This window comes from Passer domesticus, chromosome 20 (genome assembly GCF_036417665.1).
Source record: "Passer domesticus isolate bPasDom1 chromosome 20, bPasDom1.hap1, whole genome shotgun sequence".
Taxonomy (NCBI): domain Eukaryota; kingdom Metazoa; phylum Chordata; class Aves; order Passeriformes; family Passeridae; genus Passer; species Passer domesticus.
In genome coordinates, this window is record NC_087493.1 from 4,222,336 (window position 1) to 4,242,144 (window position 19,809).

A 19,809-nucleotide genomic window follows, 5' to 3' on the forward strand; every position below is an offset into this window, starting at 1 on the left:
AAAAAGGTCTACGGTCTATCTGCAACTAAAATATATTTTAGTCTGAGCCATTCAAGGATTTTTTGGGAATTTTTTTGTCAAAAGCTTCCTAAAACCCAGTGTTTCTTGTACAGGTGGAATTAAAGGTAGGGGCCATAAAGATTTGGGGTTGCAGCCCAGCAGTGTTCTTGGCTAAATTGCTGCATTTTTTTCTTAGCCCTGCAGTGCTCTGAGGTCAGCATGGCACAGCAGTGAGGATCACTCAGCTCGTGCTGCACCTGGGGAGAGGTTCTGGAAATTCTGTTCATCCCTCTGTGTCCTGAGTGGCCTCCTCACTGAAGCTGGGGACAGCAACCCCCATACCCTGGCCATGAGCGCACCATTAATGTTCTTTGAAGTGTTTGGGTTTTTTTTTAAATTTACTATTTTCCTTTTTTTACTTGTACTGCTCCCTGTTTTATTGTTCATACCTCTGTTCTGCAATTCTCTGCTTTGATTTCCCAAATAACTCAATTTATCCAGGTTAATGATACTGAAGACAAATGTCAAAATATGTCAAAAATCAAATGCTTGAGCTCAGATTCAGAACGGGTTCTCTGTAGAAGGGAACAGCATTAGAGCTTTCAAGAAAAATGGAATTTTAAACATTTCTTTTTATAAGAAGTTGCCTTACATAGGTGTAAGCTCCCTAATTCATTAACACCATGCTTTGCTGTTGGGTTAGGTCGTTCAAAGGCTGTGCCAAAAGAGGAAAGAAAGGAGGTATTTATATTTTGAATAAACAGTTCTGGTGTACTTTGAAGGTCTCTTTATTCATGCTGAGGCAGCAGCGAGGTGAACAAACAGTGTTTGCTTCCCTTTTCAGTTCATCCTCCAGAAGGGCTTTTCCTATTTGGTTGGACTCTTTCAGTGCAGTCACCCAGCAACTTCCAAAGGCCTTTGATTCAGACATTAATGAAAAATGGAAAACCAGACAGAAAACAAGGGTCCTTAGAAAACCTAAACTGGAAACCTGCGAGTCCTGAAGTTCTGCTGCAACTCAGTAATGGTGTAGCTCATTAAGCCATTAGAATGGTACTTTAATTCTTAAATACAAATTTCCAATAAGGGCCAAACATTTTAAGTGTACATGTTACAATTTTACACTCTCCACATGACCACATTTTTGACAATTTAGGATAAGCCAATACTAAAATATAGGTTAAAACTTCTCAAACTGAAGGAAGAAAAAAAGTTTCCAGCAGGAATCCCTTGCACTGGTTTGATTCCAATTTTACAACTACTTCATACTCCAGCAAGGTTCTCTGCAATTGTCCAAAAGAAATTTTCTTTTTATTGCCTCACAAGAATGAAGTACTATAATTCAAAAGATAAAATGTATTACAAGTCAATTTTAGCAGACCTCAATCTGTATTTAGAAGCTAGAGGAAAGAAAGGGCAAAGAATGTCAAAAGTCCAACAGAAAATGTAGGAACTATGATGGTATACAGGGTCTGTCTTGGAACTGGCACAAGCTGATTCCACTCATAGTTCATTTAAAAATGTAGACATGATCATCACTGGATTGGTTTTGTCAGCAATTGTTTTTAAAAGCACAGTAAATGTCTCTGTTCTGTCCGTTTGTCCATATTTAGGAACATTTGAATAATCCTTCTTTAAGGAATTATAGTATAGATGATAGAAAAGGACATTTATTACCTTTTAAATTTGAAACTCTGAATTGCTGAGGAAAACGAGGCAAAATTTTCTTTAACTCCTGCAGTTTTCATCAAGACATTTCTAATCTCAGGGGCTCCCAGTGCAAGAAGCTTTTGTTTGTCTTCCATGGCTGTACCTGTCACAGCAACTTGGCATTCTGCAGGGAGCTCCTAATGGAAATGGCATTCTGCTGGAATCTGGCTGCTCCACGCAGCAGGAGCTTCCAGGGCTCCAAGTCCCCTGCCTCAAATGCTTTTTGCTGTTTTAAAATTAAACCCACATGCACTGGGCTCATGTTAAACTGTTTGGGGATTTTCCCTTGCTCAGTTTGGGGGGATGGCAGTGGTTTCATTCTCTGGCCCAGCAAAGTTCACCTTGTGAACGTCCTCTGCCAAGGGGTGACTTTGTGGTCAGAGCTGGGAAAATGTTTGGAATGTGTCTCAGAGAAAGTCGTGATAGTTCTGCTGCCTCAGATCACTGAAGTGTTTCATACGTTGTGAAAAGGGAGAAACCTCAGCAGTCGTTTCGGCTTGTTCTCCTGATACTGAGCTACACCATAAATATCCTTTAGTTATTTGGATCTCTTTGTACGCTCTTCTTTTCTTACTCAACTCTTGAAGCATTCAAACTTCACGTATTTCTGATGTAACTTCTTTAGAATGATGTTTAGAGCAAGTTTTTTACTGGAAAATTACCGAAAAAAATGTTCATTTCAATCTGTACTGGAAATTAGTTATAAAAGGAACTATATGAGTCATTCATTCAGCCATATTTTACAGAAAACTTCTTTTAAAAATAATTTTTGGCATGCATTTCTTGACAATGCTTCCCATTATAATTGTTCTGGTAAAATGCTATTTTATTAGACCTAAATCAGGAATTTCTTGAAAACATCTTTGCTGTGTAGCACCTAAAATTTGGCTGTAACTTGCTGCTTACAAACTTCCTCCTGCCTGACACGGAGCTGAGGTGGAGGGAAAATCCTGCATCAGACAGGACAGAGCTGTCAGCAGAAGTCATGTCTGAAATGAATTAAATGACAAGATTTAGACTGGCAGGAAGGCTCTGTGTGTTTTGGTTACAGACTTTGTTTATATTCTTGCTGGATCATTTTTGATGCTGATTTATTACAGGAAAAAATTACGTTCAGAGTTCATGTTAATAGTTTGAAAATTCAGCTTAGGAAGCGAGAAAATTCCCCAAAAATAGAAATATAGAACCTCCTCTAGTCTAAATGTTCTGTAGATACCCTGATATAAAATGTCCTGTGATCAGCCACACCAAGGAGGAATTTGCTGCCTGATTGTATCCATTTTAGAGAATAATGGTAAATGGGAAAATAAATACATTTTTGAGAACATGGTAAGGGAAAAATTACAGCCACGAAGAGGCAAAGGATGGTAGCAGTCATATTTTTTCCAGGAAATTACTTCAACTGGTGTGAAAGAGTATCATTCATGATGGGACTGGGCGGAAGGGAAATACACATCTCTCGATTCTGCAGTCAAATTCTTTTCCAGGCTGTCGAAGGCCGTGAATGAAACATTCATACTTTGAATGAACATGTTGTCCCTGAAGACAGTCATGTTTTGAGCAGAATAAAAATAGTAGTTGAAAGAATGGAAAAGAGTATTAAGTGTGTTAAGCAAAGGAACAAAAATTTCATGTTAGAGAGCATAGCTGATTTCAAGTTTTTATTATAATACAGCTTTGGGATGGTTTTTGGTTCATTTTCTGTGTGCAGGTATGTGCTGGAACACACATAAAGTCCTAAAAATGAATAAAAAAGAATATTTTGGTAGCTAAGTCACACTGCTCCCACAAAAAAGCACTGAGGGAGGAGAATTCCTGCCCCTTAGCTGGGCTGAGCAGTTCTTCCATCCCCATGGCCCTGGGCACTTCTTCCCTGTTTTGCCCAGATAAAGCAACAGCAAAGTCCTTGTGCTTTCTTCCAGTTTGGAGACCTAGGAGACTTTTTAAAGTAGATTTCAATTACTGTTTCTGTTGGGCATTACGTAGAGAAGGGATTGGAATAAGAGGTTAACGTTGTGACCTGCTGATTGCTTTTTGTATAAAAGCCTGTTATTCAACCTGGAAATTCCACAGGGATAGAAGTACTCAGTAAGTGACCCACCACACACAGTGTGCACTGTGCCTCTATTATCTTCGTGATACAAATGATGTATTAATAGTTCAAATGATTAAAACAAAATTACATTAGCAGGAAGTAATCAGTGAAATGCATCCTTGCTTAAATCTGCTAAATCTACTAATACTTTTTTGGCTTTTAGTGCTGACTGCTGCAGCAGTGTAAATTTGATGCAGCATGCAGTCCAAAAGCCTCTTAGGCTCTTTTAATCTTAAAACCATGAAATGATGCAACTGCCCAATGTGTTGCTTCATTTGAGGAGCAGGCTCCTCACTATAAATGAAGCCCTATCACATGAACACAGATTTCCACTTGGAAATTCAAATTTCTTACCAGTTAATCCCAAAATTGCATTGCTAATGTTGGTAGTGGCAGGCTGCTCTTTGAGTTTTCCCAGCCATACAAAGAGAAAATAAATGAATTATCTTGAAAAATAATAGTAGCAGAAGTTGCACCAAAACCTCTGGCTCCATTTTATTTTCCTCTTGGAATTTCTATGCAGAGCATGGTCAGACAGTATTGGTTTGTGAATTTGTAAATCTACAGGCAGTTTGTAAATTTGTACACCTCTGAAAAATTATTAAAATGTACATGTAAGTTAAAATTATTTTGTTCATGCTAACCCAGTATATTGTATACAAAGGTATAAGTTTCGCAGCCACTACCTTGTCTAGCAGCCAAGAGCCCCAAAAATTGAAGTTGTGAAACATTTAGATGGGCAGAGGCTCCCTGTGAGTCCTGTTAAGCCTGTGGTAAGTGCTGCACATAACTCAATCCCAGAGAACACAGAGTATCACCAATTTTCATTAAATTCACTGATTTCAGTCAGAAAACTTAATGGCAAAGCTTGCAACCAGGAAAAGTTGGAGTATATTTTCCCCATCAGATAGAAAAGAGGCAATTAAGACATCATCTGGGTCAATGAATGAGTCTAGACACACTAATAGCCACCGGGGAATTTGCATCTATTCTTTCAGCGTGCATAATATGGCCAGAAATCAGTCCAAAAAGGGAAGGAATGAGCTGAAAGGACTGAAAGTCAGTGTGCTCTATTTATAGGGGACTTTGGTCTGCCTGTCCTTACACACACCCAGGCCCTAAACGAGCTCCCTGCAGCTCCCTGTGTGTTTGGAGGAGGCTCAAAGGCGATGTGATCAATGGCTGAGCCCTGGCTGTGTGACAGGAGGGCAGCACTCAGGCTCCAGAACAGGCAAAAAGCAGTTTTTAACCTCAAAGCCCAGCTCAGAAGTCTCCAGTGAGTGTGGTGCAGATGGAAGCAGGAGGCAGAGCGTCAGTTCTTGTTTGGTCCCAGCAGCACAGGGGATCCTCCTGGCTCGGGGCAGAGCCAGGCACAGCAGCAGGGGCTGGCTCCCAGCTCAGTGCATACACAGATTATCCTATTCATTTCAACCTTAGTTTATTTTATCCAACCTACTCCAGGAGATGAATCTGCTCTCATTTAAACACCAATGTTGTAAATGTTACACTGAGAGATGTCTTGGATCCCTCTGTAGGAGAGGAGTGAGCTCTGCTCAGATGTGATTCATCTTATCCTGAAGAATTTATTATAGGAGAGTAGCCTCCATCTTTTCTAATACTTTCTTTTTTACTTTTCCACATAATGCAAGCAGTTTACATCAGGATGAAGCACTGCTTTTAGCAGACATGCCTGCTTCCCTCTATTGATTACAGAGCTGTAAGCCCAAACAAACCCAACCTCTGTTCAATGTCTAAACGCGCACATGCAATAAATCCCACTGGTGCTCATTTATAAACCTGTAATCATTGGGCAACCCAGGACAGGTTCCCCCTGCTGTGACTTGCTGAGTCATAATGCTCCAGCCAGGAAAGATAACAATTTTATTTACAAAGAAATGGCAATGAGAGAAACCAAGTCGTGTGTTGCTCAGCAAAAGTGAAAACCTGGTTCTGTTTTGACAGTGTCCATTAGCTCTGCTCCCGTGGTGTTTGGAGGAACTGGGAGGACATTAACACAAATTTATTAACACCAGTGTGAACAAAGCCATCACATGAACAGAAATGCTTTTTCCTCTTAAAGCAAATCAAGCTTTATTGTAAATTCCTGGCCAGCAGAACGATGAATGTGTGCGGCATAGCTGGAAGTAGAATTTAAATGCACGAAGAATGCTGAGAGGGATCATTCACTGAGAAGGCTAAAAGTCTCCTGAGGATGCTGAGGCTTTAATAATTCCTGAATCAAATCGAATAACTACCTTGAAGTAGGAATAATTTTCCTACTTCAGAGAAGAGGCGGTGTGGGGTTTCATTTTTGTAGTTTTTGACATAGGCCATTTTAAAAACCCTTTAACGAAGTCTTACATGTAAGATCCTGAAATGAAGATGTCAACAGAAAGCACAACAGGCTAATTTGTATTGTACAAAAACTCCTGAAAACAAGCTAAAATCTGCATCTCTGTAAATCAGAACAGTGTGTGCCAGCTGCTGTCAAAACAACACAAGTATAATAGAAGTTTGACAGGTTTTGGTTGCATCTTGCTCCAAAAAATTGAGCTAGTTAATGCACAACATAAACTATTACAAAGTTAAACTCTTACTTATGTTATTTCTCTTTGTTTCTATTTGTTTTACATCAAATTACTAATTTACAAGTGCTGTGAAGTGTAAAGAGCCAGTATTTTGATCTACATGGGTTTTTTTGGAGGTGTAGATCTGGTTCTTTTCTTTTTTTTAGTAATGAGTGAACTCACAGTTTGCCACTAATGCACAGCAGCCTCCTTTTCTCCCTCTCTCTGTAAGGTCTGGTGATTCACTGACTCTTGCAAGGGAGCAGAACCCAGCTGGCAGTGGAGACCCAGCTGGTGGCAGGAGACCACTTGCTAATCAATATCCTTCCATATTCCTTATATCCAGCATGTATTTATCAAATCTGTTAGCAGCAGCACAAAATTAATTTCCTGGTGCAGCTTTAACAGCAGAGGTGAAAGGTCATCTTTCCTGGTAGGATTTGGGGAATAGGAACTTTTTGATGAAGCATTTTCATGCAGGGGGAAACCCTGAATGCCCTGCAGTGCTGGGTCCCATCTGAGCTGGAATAAAGCAGTTGTGTGTGTGCCAGCTTTAGGCGCAGATCAGACATCAGGAGGAAACTCTTGCAGGGTGGGCAGGCCCTGGCACAGCTGTCCAGAGCAGCTGTGGCTGCCCCTGGATCCCTGGCAGTGCCCAAGGCCAGGCTGGACAGGGCTGGGAGCAGCCTGGGACAGTGGAAGTGTCCCTGCCATGGCAGGGGTGGGATGAGGTGATTTTTAAGATCCCACCCAACCCAAACCTGTCGCTGAGTCTTTGATTCCATCCTCTGTGGAAAGGCTTTCCTTACTGTACTAAACATCAGGAATATGTCTTGGCATGAAGCTTTGTTTCATGCAACCTGTACAAGAACTTGACGTTTCTTATAAACGTCTTGCCAGTAAAATAAGAGGGTTTTTTTTTTCTTTTTTTGTTGTCCTATTCATGACAGCAAAAATGAAATTAATGGCAGAGCTAAAGGAGAGCTGAATAACAGATTCAGCCAGAATTTCTTAGTCATGTAAAATGTTCTTATTAGATTAAAGTATTAAAAAATCCCAAAAAGCTCAGAGATTTGCATATTCCTTTAATAGGTTATTTTGAGCTTCCATTGAAGCAGATACACTTTCAGCAGATTGACTTAAATGCCAGTTGGGTAATAGAGCAAGAAGAAAAACCATAATCTTTTTCTTTGGAGCGGAGATTCATTTAAAGCTGAAATATGACTAATTACCACAACTGAACTTGTGATACCCCTTGCACTTGTTAATAGACTTACTGTGTTAATGTCTCTGTGAATAGTTGTAAAACCCAAACAAAGAAAAAAACCCCCTTTTTTTTGTATTTTTAAGACAAATACAATCTTTTGTTGTCTCTCACAAACAAAATAAATAAATATATGAAATACCAATTTACACCACGCAGCAGTAGTTTCAAAGAAAAATTTGTATTTTTTGTGGCTTTTCTACAGAAGCTTAACATAACTGAAATAGTTTAAATTGTTTTAAAAACTCCGTTTTGCAGAAATGGGAATGAGGTTCCATTATGCAGCAGGGAAATGAACCATGGATTCCTGATTACAGCAATACCTGGCATTACTATTATTAGTTGTAGTGTCAGCTGTTGCTTAGCAGAAGTATGTCCAAGACAAAAATGTAAAAAAACCCTTTAAATTCTGCAGTTTAACCTTAAGGAAGTGCAGAGAAGGAAGCAAATGTGAAGGCAAGGAAAGGAAGGAACTGGGCTCTGTCCTCAGCAGGGTCGGTGCGAGCTGTCAGTGCCACACGTTTTAAAAATAATACAACACATTCTTTCTGTTCATTGTGTGTTGTTACTCATCTTCAGTTTGTTCCAAATCCTGAGTCACTTTCACAAATCTGTTTTTAACGAGTTTTAGCCAGTCAGTGAGTTTCAGAACAAATGCATCCGTTGCGTTTGCAGCTGTAGAAATCCTCACCAACCGCATCCACCGAACTCAGGCAGCCTAGAATTTAACAGTTAACAATGAATGCAAAGTCCAACCTTTAGCTCTAGGGGTGGATAATGATAAAATAAAGGGCAAGTAGATTGCTGGGGAGATGGGACAAAACCCCATTTTCCTCGGTGGTTTCTGCTGTGGATGTGCTGAGCCTTTGGTGGAGGCTCTGGTGTCCTTGCACAACCCAGGTCAGCTGCTCCAAACTGGCAGAGCCTGGTCCTGTCCTGGGGCTGCAGTTCAGGCCCTTCCCTGGCTGATTTCCTGCTCACCAATCCTTGGAATATTTTGCTGCATCGGCATAAAAACAGTGTAATGTGCCCAGGAGGGAATGCTTGGATGGGAAAATGCATTTGTGCCTGCTCATCCAGGAGTGTCTGCAAAAGCAAGGGTCTGATCCAGGGCAGGAATGGGCAGCTGGAAAGGTTTCCTTCAGCAGAGCTGCTGCTTTGTGCCCATGTGAACTACAGCTCCTTTCTTCAGCAGGGTTTGACAGGCTGAGCTTGTTTTTATCTCGTTTTTATCTTGTTTTCAGTTGTTTTCTGCCCATCAAGCACAGTCAGCCTGTGTCACAGGAGAATTCTTGCTACACTGCAACTGTGGGCTTTGGGTGTTGTAGCTTTGCCCTCCAATTTGAAGGGATGTTTTCACCCAGACGGGTGAATAAATTGATTTCCTGAAGAAACTTTCTATGGAAAGAGTCTGGCTGGAGTCTTTTGTGACCTCTCACATTCCCTGCCTCTCTCCTGGCCATTTGCCTAAGACAGTTCAGTCCTTTTTGAAGCCCATTCTCCACTGATTTTAGGAATTACATATTTGCAAATTAATCATGATGGATTTAAAGCAAAGTTCCAGCTACACTGAAAATCCACAGTGCATCCAGGTATTAATGGAAGTTTGCTCTCTTCTCTTGTAGTTTATTGATGTGTGATACTGTTCTGTGTGTGGGATGCACTTGTCCAAACTTTGGAGCCTGAAATTACTTGTACATTTATTATACCCCTTCAGCATAACTCATGCAGAATTCATCTGTTTGCATGCCACTTGGAGCCTCCTGGAATTTGTTATTTTCCATCTGCATCTCTAACAGTGTCACATTGTTTATAGAGAGAACATGCAGTTTTCTATAAATCACTTGCTTTCATACAGTTTTACTGCATTATTTTACTCAATTTGTGAAGGATTTAAGCACCCTGCAGTGTGCAGCATTACAAGGCATAAAGTGATTGAAAATAAAAACTATTTTTGGCTGAAATAATGGAATATTCACCATCAGAAATATGAAACAGCATTTAAGTGTGGGTGAGATGTAATGAATGAGCTACATTATGTAAAAGGGTATTACTCAAGCTATTAATTATAACGACTTAAATTCAAATCTTGCAAGGGGAAAAAGTGGCTTTTTTATCTTGCTCCAGACTAGCTGTGGAATGATCTTTGTTTCCAAACTGAGATCTAATGAGCAGCATTGCCAAGTAGAGGCACTGTTCTGTTAGAACTTGGACATTGAACATTGAATATTGAATTCAGCATTCAGCATTGAATTCTGTGATTTGGGAAGCAAGAGGTGTGAAAACACAGACAGGAGTCTGAGGAACTGCTGCAGTGGGGTGACTTGCATCACGTACCCTGTCCAATAGACCTGGAGGTTTTGTCCTGCTTTCAGTTTTCTTCTTTTCCCATTTTCACTGCCTGTGCTTTAGAGCCTAACAAAGAAATCTTGTGCCCCTGAAGTGCTTTAATTTTGATCTCTGTGTCATTTCCCAGTGGGCTCCTGGGAGCCACTCACCAGCCCTGCTGACATATGTCCTTTGTCACCATTATTTGTGTTTTCTTGCCTTTGTGGTGCTGTCCTTGCACAGGTGGGCACAGCCCTGCCTGCAGAGGGGTTTGTCCCTGTGGCTCGTGGCTGGCAGCAGCCCCTGGGCTGTGCTGCCCTGCAGAGCTGTGCCCCTGTGCTCTGTGCCACCCACTGACTGCTCCCAGGTGTCACCTGGGGCTGTGTGCCACAGCCAGTGCCTGCAGTAATTACATATCCTCTGAACAGAGAGAAGCATGGTTCTCCCAGGAAAATCCTGGGAAGATGTGTAAAAGCTGTAAGAAACTTAGACGAAAAAATTCAAACAATTATTATCTCTCTTTCTGTAACCATTGTTTATAGACATAGTTCTCTAGAGTGTGCTATTCATAGTTCACCAGTAGTGTGAGAGAAAATTCCTAAAAACCAATCAAGTCTTAAGTCCACCATTATTTCTATAAGAACTGTAAATTTCTAACAATAAAGTGTCTTTTCATACCTTCTAATAATAGAGTCTCTGTATCACCTTTAGCTGTTCCCAGTACCCCTTCAGTAAAAAGTGCTGGCTTCTGTTGGTTGAGGTTTTCTTTCCCTTCCTTCCCCTGCTCACTGAAGTCCAGCAGAGTGCTACAGTTAAGCAGAGTCCAGTGACACATTTCTGACATGTTTAATTCTTTCTGCAGAAAAATAAAATAGATCCTTTTAACTTATGCTCAGACCTAGTGAGATGATTTATTTATATGACACCTCTAGCAATGACTTAACACTTAAAATGGATATATCCACAAGTACTTTTATTAGTACTGGAATAATATACATTTCAGGCACCCACAAGTGTATTATGGAGACTTTGTTAAGCTGTAGTTTCTAATTATGTTAAATGCATATTGTAAAAAAATGCATTCCTTTGTTGCACTGTAAGTAAGAAGGGGGACAGCTGGTTAGAGGAAATAGTTATTATTCAGGTCAGACAAACTTTAAAGTTCAAAAGGAAGTGGCTTCAGTGGTTTTATTTTTCATTAATAAAGTTGTTATATTTTTAAACCCCCATGAAAAATAGAAGGATTTCTTATTTTAACTGTTAGTAGTCAGTGCTTCTAAAAACTGTCAACCTGAAGCTCAAACTTTGGCTCTTGTTTTCCTTACCACGGTATAGATTTGATGTTTAATCACACACTGCTTTAATTTTTTTTTCAGTTGCTTTTATGCCCTTTATGACCTCACTTCTAAAGTTCCTATGCCAGGCAGTAAAGCCTTGAATAAAACCACTCTGCAAAGACAGTAATGACAGAAATTGATTTGCTTCCCTTTTTCTCTGCAGACCCTTAATGCATGTTCTGTGGTGAGTGGGAATGAGTTGAAATCTCATCTTTCTTGTAATTTTTTTATTTTGGCTTGAGTCATGGCTTACTGAATTCCAGGCCCTTACTGCTGCTTGAAAATTCTTGGCCTGTTGGAAGCAATATTCTCGGGTGAATGTCAGCTAATTTATCACTGACATTCGTGCCTCATTTGTCATTTGTGCTAATATATTGCTTTTAGTAAATACATGGGAGAGGGAATAGTGTTTACCTTTCCATATCATGAGAATACTACTCAGTCTATCTGACAGAAACTAAGAAATGCTGTTTATATTGCTGCTTCAGTGAGCCAGGAAAGACTGCACAAATATGTCATGAGCATGCAGTGGAAAATGCTCTTATACAATTTTCACAGTCAGGGTTTTATATGACTTAGTAACAAGAATAGCCATGATTGTTTCTAAGGATGAAGAGCTCAAACATAGACTAAATTTTGGGGAGCATTTTGAGATAATGATCAGGTTCTATGAGTGTTGTCCCTGCTTAAAAATGCGTTGAGATCTTTGTCAGCCACATGGACACAGTGAAGAAATCGTCTCAGTTCTTTGACCTAATCATGCCAGAAGGGTTGAGTTTCAACACTGATACAGGTTTTTGTCAGGGATACTTTCCCTGGTATAAATCTCAGCTACTCTGGTGGTCCTGCAGTTCTATTTCTGTGCTGTCTGAGCTTCCATGTGCTGTATATTGAGCTAACTTGGGGAACTGCTCCAGCTAAAACCTAACATAGCCAAAAAAACGCACTGCCTAAGTGTTTGGACATAGAAACAAGCAGGCAGGGCCACTGGTTCTGACAGCAGTGTGCCATATGTCAAAGTGAAGTGGTTCCTTAACCATGAGTGAGGAAATGATGGCTCTGTCAGCTCTGCCTGAGGATGTGCTGCCCCAGGAGAGCCAAGAGCTGAGCTGGGCCAGTGCTGAGCCGGGTTGAGCGAGGCTGGGCCAGCTCAGGAGGGCTGAGAGCTGGGCTCAGAGCCAGAGCTGAGCTGGGCCAGTGCTGAGCCGGGCTGGGCCAGCTCAGGAGGGCTGAGAGCTGGGCTCAGAGCCAGAGCTGAGCTGGGCTAAGAGCCAAGAGCTGAGCTGGGCCAGTGCTGAGCCAGGCTGGGCCAGTGCTGAGCCAGGCTGGGCCAGTGCTGAGCCAGGCTAGGCCAGCTCAGGAGGGCTGAGCCTGCAGCCAGGCTCAGAGCCTGACGGGCACTGTCTGCTGGAATGCTCTCAATTCATCTCCAAAATGTACCTTCAAATGTTACAGGGAGAATTCACAAGTCTGTAGTGATGGGACAAGGGGCAATGGCTTCAAACTGAGAAGGTTTAGATTAGAAATTAGGAAAAGTCCTTCCCTGTGAGGGTGGCAGGCCCTGGCACAGGTGCCCAGAGCAGCCCTGGATCCCTGGCAGTGCCCGAGGCCAGGCTGGACAGGGCTGGGAGCAGCCTGGGACAGGGGAAGTGTCCCTGCCATGGCACACGGTGGGACAGGATGATTTTAAAGTCCCTTCCAACCCAAAACAGTCCATGGTTCTGTGATTCTACCTGGTCAAAAATTCCACTGTTTCCTGTTGCCATAGGGTTTTCTTGCTGGAAACCTCCCCATCTCAGCTCCTTCTTTGTTTTGAATTTTTTTTTTTTTTTCATTAAATGGTTTACGGCAAATATAAATCATTTTTTCATAATTAAATGGCATGTTTCCATGGTTTCATATTTTGTTATTTATGTACTGCCAACCTCTGAGCCCACAGGTACTTCTTATAAATATCACTTTTGCTCTTGGAATGAATTACTGTAACTTATGTCTTTTAGTCAACCATGAAATTTTGATAACTTACAAACCTACAAAATTAATCTGCTTGTTATGAGTAAATAATATACCCACCAAACATACTGTGGAAAAGAAATCTGAGGGTGAATATTCTTAATTCTTTAATTGGTTTCTCAGTGTTTTGTCTCATGTGTTGTCTTACATTGGCAACAAATTTCTAACAGTAATTAGTCTAATCTGGAGTTCACATTTTTTGTGTATGTTGTTTTTCTTCCAGAGAAGTTGCAGTTTCTTTGAGATGAAATGTTTGCAGTGACTGATGAGAGCAGGAAGGCAATATTGAAGTTTCTAGCAGATGACCCTTTAATAAGATGTATGTAATTGGATAAGACTTGCAGCAAATATTGGGCATCTGTTGGGTAACATGGAAAAATAATGAAGAGAAACAGGAACTGGAAAAATTTTTAATTAACAAAATCTTTTCAAATTCTTGATATAATACTACTGCTGAAAGAGAATGGGTGGATAAGGTTTAAAAAACTAGCTTGAATTCTTTGAGAAAAGTGTCTAAAGGAATTATTAGCTGGTTTTTGTTAGTAACCAGGAAGTATCAGTTGGTTTTATTAGTAACCTTTATGTGCAAAAAGAGCTGAACTTATCTTTTCCCTCCATATCCTTTGAAAATTTCAGCTGTGTCTTTCTAACCTTTCTGTTTTAAAATGCTCTTCTCTATTCTAGACACACTTTTGGTAGGTTTAGACAGGCAGAGAATAATTACTGGCAAAACCAAAATAATGTGCGGTTTTGTTTTCTTGGAATGGAAGGTGTGGAGGCCTCAGGGCAGGGGTGGCTGCTGGCTCTGTGAGGCTGTAGTCATCCAAAAACCTGGAGAGGAGAGGAGGTGAGAGGCTCATTTACCACAGAGCAACACGAGCTGCTGCTGTGTGACACCTTCTGCCATCATCCCACCCCCTCCTTTGCACCTTGCAGTGGATCACTTCACATCTGAAGTCATCTGCTGATCATCTGTCCCCTCAAAGCCTCTCAAGTCTCCCCATCCAAATCTCCAGTGAGGATTGTGTCCCAACAGGTATTGCAGGAAGTTTATTTCTTGTCGTTCAGTGCTTAGGGTATGGCTCTGTTGGTGTTTTGAACAGCTTGTGTCATCCTGGCCTCACTTCTTGCCATCCTGAAGAAAAATAAACATTATCTGGCAATAATTAAATTGGTGTGTGGCTTGTGTTTGCTGGCAAGGGAGGTTCATTAATTTTGTTAGCATGTTATAGGGTTTCTCAAACACAACTGAAAGCCTAAATTCAAAATATCCCAAAACACTTCAATGTTCAGCTCTTGGCACTCAGCTCTGGACTTTCACTTACTGTATTGGTGTCCTTACAAACTGTACTCGCAGGAAATGCTTTGGTTTACAGCTGGTATCATTAAATTGTGAAGTAAGATGCTGGGAACAGCAAGCTATGAGGTTGCTACTGAAGGGTTCATGGTAGACCCTCACAGTGTGAGTGTGCTTTCCTTATTCCATCGTTCTCCACACTTGGAGCTGCGAGGGGGCTCAGCCATCCTTGGGAGCGTGGCCCAGGCTGTGTTCAATTGACCATGGGGGTGATTTAATGTCAGGTGAAAGATTAAGAAGCCACATAAGTATTTCAGAAGCTTGTGTTCATGCATTCCCCCGAGAGACCAGAGCTGTTTTCAGCTTGGCTGGCAGCGAGGAGCAGCTCTGGGCCAGGCTGTGCCCAGCTGGTCCTGAGCTTGGGGGTGGAGGCAGAACTGGGAGAAGGCACCGTGGGACACTGGCTGCTCTTGTAAGAGCAAAACCATTGCTCTTGGTTCCAGAGGTGATTTACTCACTGAGAACCTCATTTTTCCTGCTGCACGATGTGACTGTGGGACATTCTCTTGTAGAGGCTGCCACTGTGATTTTCCAAAAGCTCTTTGCTTGCTGTCAGTTTCTGGGATTCAAGCTGTATTACAGAACAAGCAGCTGCATTCTGGAGAGTTGGTTTCAGCTTGTATCCCATCATTTTATACAGCTTTAAAATATGTACAGCCTGTGCTTCCTCCTCCTGCTCCCCCTCCCAGCCCTTGGGTTTGTGCTGGCTCAAACTGAAGGAGCTGCTCTGTTTAAGACATCCCATTTCTGCAATTGGGGTCACTCTGAAATAGCTGAAAAATCTGAAGAGCAACTGCTCAGCGTTCCCAGGAAGCAGTTCTGGGCTCTCCTATTGTGCTGGCTCTTTAATTGGAAGAGCTGTGCTGTTCCTCACTGCTGAGCCTGTGCTCTGCTCCAGAGAGATGAGAGCAGCACCCAGAGGGGCTTTGTGGCTGCAGAAAACACATTAACAGAGCAGCTTCTTCAGCTGAAGTGAATTCAAACTGCAGAAGTGATAGGAAAAGTCTGTGATTGTGGGTCACCTTTTTTGTTGGTACAAGTTCTCAAAATAGCTATTTCAGCACAGGTTTTGATAGATGGTTTCTGGGTTATTATTCATTTATAAAATGGGACACCTCAAAGGAGGGAGATTAATGGTTTTGTGAAATTTTAGCGAGGGCTTTACATAGAAACAGTGGTCTCTGTCTCAGAAAGTATATAATTAACAAGTAGATTGAAACAGGGCTGAATATTTCATATTACATTAAATCCTCTAATATTTTGAAACCCTTCCTCAGTTTTGCAAATATCGTGCTGCAGTTTTAGTAGAATAAACTGTATCATGTACCTTCTTTTTCCTGTGTGGAAGGCAGAAATGACAAATCTGTTATAACATGTATCTGAATATAGTATTCAAACAGATCTGAATATATTACGTGAGGTATTTTACTAAATCCAAACTGGTTCTAAAGCGTGTTAGGTATAAATTTCTAATTTAAAATGTGCAGGTATATATTTATCATTTTATCCCACGGCACTGCCAGGTCTGCCAAAGTTGTTTGGGTAAATGTAAATGCATATGCATTCCCTGCCAGGCACACAGCCTGTATTTGCACACTGTTGTGGAGCTTGCAAAGCCAGCTTACCAGAGACATCCATCTGTTTTCTACTTAGTGTAAAGGAGTTAATGACCTGAGTGGTTAAGACTGTCCAGACGATCTGTATAATCCTTTCACACAAATAAGATATAACTGTTACTTTCTCTCAAATTAGAAAAAAAAAAAAAGAAAAAAAGAGAGAAATTGAACAGCAAAGAACAGCAAAGTTTACACTGGTCTTATTTCTGTCCTCCACCTGAGTTTTTTTAGTCTAATTGAACTTGACCAAGCAGAAAATCTACAGCAAGGTCAGAGGTATGAATCTGAGATTAGGCAGAGCAATTATTAGCAGGTAGACACGGACCTTTAGAAATAGGAATCAGCCCTAATTTATCAATATTGATTTGATGTATTTCTGTACCTTACCCCCAGGGTAGATTTTTGAGAAGTAGCTTGAGTTTTGCAGGAACCACGACAAAAATGAAGGTAGCCCACGAGGCAGGGAATGTGTAGCACTGCACAGGTTAGTGCTGTGTGACCTTGTGGGCTCACAGAAGAGCTTTAGGAAGCTTAGGAACAGGTTGAGGTGATGGGCAGAGATGTTGTTTTTCTTATTCACTGTCTTAGCTTGGAACAGACTGTGTCTTGCTGGGCTCCAGGCTGGTTTAGTCAGAAAGGAGTGGGAAATGCCAAGTGGAAAGATTGCATAAAGCAGTTGTAAGTGTTAGCCTGGCTACTCCCCTGGGACAGGACTTCCTTCTAGGTGGGGTGAAACACTGGCACAAAAGCAAGCTGGTGGATCAAATTATGTATGTTGGAAAAGTTAGGGTAATTTAGTTTTAAAAAATTCTCAGTGGATCCAGTACGTCGGTAGCAGTCAAAGGTAGGGCTGCTTGTGACTTGTGTTTGCTTTATAATCTACAGCCTTGGTTACATTTAATTTAAAAGGGATTTTCATTATATTTTTACAAGTTATAATATTGTTCAGAAGAGGAGAAAGACAAACATTGCTATGCCCTGTATCTTAATTGCTGCTCTTCTTGTTTATCTATTCCTAGTAAACTTATTTAAACAGTACTTATTTAAATAACAAATGTGGTTGGCATTTAATTGATTTGTCTATTTTAAAGTACTACCCTATTTCTCTTTATTGTAATTGCTATATTTAATCTTGGGATGATGTAACACGTGCCACATTCCTTCATTCATTGCCTGGTGCTGTGCAGAAAGCACAGGGCAGCACAGCTATGGGCCCCTGGGGGAATGCTGTGGCCTCAGAGAATGCAGAGTGTGAAACAGCAACACAGCAGTGACTCCCTGCTCCAGCCTCCTGCAGTGCTCTGGAGCCCTCTGAGAGTAACCCAGAGCAGGTTTTGTTCTTACTGAACTTCTGTGGGAGCTCCTTAGTCCAGTTCAGGGTCAGCTCTTATTTAAAAGCCCCAAAGCAGGACCCCAACAATAAAAACAGAGTGTACACAGAGTTATTTCCCTCCAGTTTTGCTTCCTCTGGTCTGGGAATAAATCGTGCTGAACTCCGTTTTCCTCATGGTGGAAAAAGCCCATTTTTTATTCACATAACTCATTTTTATACAGTTTTACAGACCTCGTGTGTGAATCCAATTGGTCAGTAGCTTTCTTGCCAATTACTTTATTGGTTAGTGACAAGTTGTTACCCTGTATTGATTGGTGATTGAAAGCCCCAGGGTGTACCTGCAGGAAAAGTTGTTTGTGAGAAATTTCATTTTTCCATCTAATAGTGTAAAAACACTTTATACAGGTGCTGGTTGTTTTTCACCCAGGAACAGATTGTAATGTTAATGAACTGCTCACCAGGATTGCTTTCAGATGGGAACTTGCAAAGGCTAGCTTGACAAGGCCAGCCACTGATTTTAGGAGAGCAGGCTTGATTTCATCAAGCCTTTCTTTATGATTTTTCTATCTTAACTGCAACATTCTGGAACGATCAGTGCTTGAAACCTGGAAACAAATTATGTGCCTGTTGTTGTGGGGCACCCAGTAATGCCATGGCAGTGGAGCCACAGCTTTGGGGGTGGTTTAGACAGGAAAAGATGTGATTTCTACACAGGTTAAAATGTTATCCATTTGAGCGGGGACAATAGTCTTGACCATTGCTCAGTGGGCATGGTTGTATTTATTTTAAGGTTGGACTTGATGGTTTTGGTGCTCTTTTCCAACCTTAATAACTGTGTGATTCCAAAAAAGAGTCAAAGATGACTCTAAAAGCCTCATTGATTTCTCAGTAGATGGTAACTGGCAGTTCAGTTGGACTCTGCAAATACATTCTCTCCACCCTTTAGGTTTGCACTGAATCTGTTTTATTGAATAAATAAATACTGTGGTGTAGTAGAGCTATTTATATCTAGTGGAAAGGCTCACCTACTCTGTTCTTTTTCTTCCAAAAGTGGGAGTTTACAAGTGATTTAAAAAAAAAATAAATCTCTTGACCTTTTCTAATAGTTCTCAGTTGTAAAGCATGTGACTTTTGTCTCGATATTTTTTATCCCTTGTTCTTTGGAATGCTTCTGATTGTGGAGCTCTTCAGACATATGGCTGAGTGATGTGTGGGCTCAGCAATGGCTTTTCTTCTTTATAGATCATCTAATAGAGAAGATTGCTTCTGTTTCTGTTATTTATGATTGCAGTACTTCACTTTGGTCCCATCCATCTGGGTCATATATGCAAGCCATTAGTAGAAGTATTTTTTAGCAGAGAATTCTCACCCGACCATATATCACAATAATATTTTCACTCCTCATAATTTGGAATAAAGCTGGAAATTTACAGTGGAGCCTTGTAACTCCAAGTGACAACAGTACATATATATATATTATTGATAATAACAAGTTTTTCTCAGTGCTCTGCCTGGTCAGAGCAGTGTTGGGTAGAATGAATTGCTCTCCATTATGTGCCATAAATCCCACAAGCCCTGTCGAGCCTCTTCAGCTAGTTTACTCTGAGAATGCCCTGAGTGCTCCCTGCCAGGTTCCTCCTTGGTTCTGTGCTGCCCAGCTGGCATTTTCTGCTCTCTGGGAGGGCAGGGAGCAGCCAGGGAGATGCCACGTGCCAGCAGAGAGCGAGCAGTCAGTCTGGTTTTGCAGCACAAGGCCTGTTTTGTTCTCTGCATCCCTCCCTGTTCCCCTCCTTGGGCTGCAGGGAACCTTTGGCTCCAGCAAGTCCAGAGCTGGAGAGGGGGGAAGCTCGCAGCCAGATTCTATATATACACCACAGATCAAAATCACGCTGTCAAAACATGAAAATACCTCAATAATTTTCTTTTTAATTTTAGCTGTCAGCCTCGAGAGCCACTTTGCTCTCTGCATAATGTGTGCCAGCTCCCTTCAGCTCATGGTAAAGCGTAAAGGAACAAATTTCCTGGCAGCCTCTGCAAAGCAGTGTAATACAACTTTCATTACATGAAGGTGGTGAACATAATGTGACTTCCTAACAGCTGCTGTAAGTGATGTGAAGCTCTTAACATCCTCAAAACAAGTAACAAGTGAGAGGTTATTTTTCATCTTTATTCCTAAAAAAAAATAAAAA

The 19,809-nt window shown here is 41.2% G+C and overlaps 1 protein-coding gene and 1 long non-coding RNA gene across 3 annotated transcripts in view; one reads left to right on the forward strand and one right to left on the reverse strand.

Moving 5' to 3' along the window:
* PRKCA (protein kinase C alpha) overlaps positions 1–19,809 on the forward strand; it is a 146,175-nt gene that overhangs the window by 36,235 nt on the left and 90,131 nt on the right. The window lies entirely within an intron of this gene.
* On the reverse strand, positions 7,128–12,891 carry LOC135284030 (uncharacterized). Its single transcript, XR_010349579.1, has 3 exons — positions 12,742–12,891; positions 10,643–10,820; positions 7,128–8,354 (listed from the first exon to the last, which is right to left on the reverse strand). It is a non-coding gene; the product is annotated as an uncharacterized LOC135284030 (long non-coding RNA).